This window comes from Polypterus senegalus, chromosome 2 (genome assembly GCF_016835505.1).
Source record: "Polypterus senegalus isolate Bchr_013 chromosome 2, ASM1683550v1, whole genome shotgun sequence".
NCBI classification, from domain to species: domain Eukaryota; kingdom Metazoa; phylum Chordata; class Cladistia; order Polypteriformes; family Polypteridae; genus Polypterus; species Polypterus senegalus.
In genome coordinates this window covers 79,417,298-79,419,485 of record NC_053155.1, presented here as the reverse complement: position 1 = coordinate 79,419,485, position 2,188 = coordinate 79,417,298, and positions in this window count along the sequence as shown.

The window sequence follows — 2,188 nt, the reverse complement described above, 5'->3', positions numbered from 1 at the left end:
GAGAAGGTGGTGCTTGTGACGCCAAAGGTATGTAGCCATTGCCCAGACTTGCCAGCCAGTGAAGCTGAGGCTTTGAAGACAGGATAGAGGAGCTCTAACAGCTAATGAGAAGTGAGCTTGTGGAGGGCTGGCCAGGTCCCACTCAATAACTGGTTATGATGGTCTTTATCAGCCTGTCCTAAAGAAAGTTTGACTTTATTGAAATTTGAAAGTGCTGTCTTTTTCTGTCTTAAATTCAATGTCAGCTCTAAAGGTGCCTTATTACCAAGATGTAACAAATACATCATTAATGACTGAGAAATGTTATGTTACATAGATTTAATTTGATGTACAGCATTTACATAGGTTCCATAAAAAAATTACACATTTTAATGTGATGAAACCTTAATATATTACAGTAAAATTATGTCTTGGTTACTGTGACTGCCTCAAATCTTCAGTATTCAAATCCTTGGCCAAGCACTGTCCTTGTGATGAATGTTCTCCACAAGTCACCCTAGGTTTTTCTCCGAACATGAACCATTCCCCTTCATCTCTAAGACGTGCAGGTAAGGTTTACAGGTGACTATAAAGTTCTATTAGTGTACTGTTGTCCTCTCCAGAGAAGATTCTTATCTTGTACTTGATGCCTCCAGAAACGGCTCTGGCATCTCTGATTCTCAAGCAAGTCAAGTAAGTTTGATAAGGATGAATTGATATACAAAATATTAACCTGCTGATGCAATTATCATCATCAACATTTTAATATTGGCTTATCCTGATCGTAACACACTTAGCTCGACTGACCTGACTTCCCTAATAAATTCTAATAACTTCTGGGGAATACCCAGATGCTTCAAAAACCACCAAGAGGTATAATCCTTGCAGTGTGTCCTTGGTCTGCCCTTAGTCTTTTTCCAGTGATGAACACCATCAGAGACAGCACCTCATGGGTCATCCTGACTACATTCCCAGATCTTCTCAAATGCATCCTCTTGATCCAGAAATGCAGTGGTTTAACTCCAAGGTCCTTTAATATTGCTATGTTTCAGAGAGTGAATCCAGCCTCATGAGCAGAAACTTCACTTTGGCACCTTGTACTCATGATGTCATTCTTTCAGTTGGTACCCATAATTTTTGACCTTAAATGAGGATGAAGCTATAGACTTATATATAGACTAGCTCCACACTCCTTGTGCATTCAGGGAGCCTCTTGAAATCACCACCATCAATAATGTAACCAAGATGAGCCGGGCAAATGAGGACAAATACATACAACAAGGGGCAGGTGCAAACATGAATCGGTGCTTTTATTGCAAATAATCAGAACAAAGCAGTACGGTACAAAGTGCGGTACAAATTTCTTAATAAATATTCCATACAAGTCAGTGAAGGTGGAGGTTAAAATCAAGTCAAATAAATAATCCATAAAAACGAGGTTACAATACTGTAAAAGCTGTCCTTTAAAATGCACCTGGTGCATCACTTTAAAACCAGCGTCTCCTCACTACACAGACAGACGTCAACCATCAGGCACAGACAACCCGCAGTTCCTGCTCACGTCCCCTCTAATCATCCTGTGGTGTTCTGTGGTGCGCCACCAAGCATCCACTCCTTCGACTCCTGCTGCCATTCCCTGACCTTGTGGGGGGAGTCCTCCGGAGTATTGTGGCTGCTCCTGCTCCCTATCTGCTCAGCAGGGGCAACCTTCAATCCCTTCTTGAGCACCGCTCTACGCTCACTCCAGGGGGGCACCATTCCTGTCTGCCTGCTTCTGTACTTTTGCCCCAGCTCTCTCTCTCTCATGTGCTGCTGCCCTTCTCTCCATCCTTTAACCTCCTCTCTTGAACTTTTTTGTTTTCCTTTGTTTCGTCCATAACCTCTCTCACACCTGCTCTCCCTGACAGTATATGCCGCACATGCAGGTGCCGTCTATCTCAATCTGTGGCTCCACCAACCTCCTGCAGCCACATGAGCACGCACCCCCACAGAGATCGAGCTGGCCATTTATTTATTTATTTATTTAAAAACAACCACTCGCTGTTTAGCTGCGGACCCGCTATTTCATATAGACTGAGTGATAAATCAGCTCCTTTATCTGAGGACCTAGCTTTACTTTGTTACCACAGTCCTTTGCAATGTAAACAAAACTGACTGATTATCCTCTGGTATCCCAACCCTTTTTATCTTTTTATTGTCTCCCTTTATA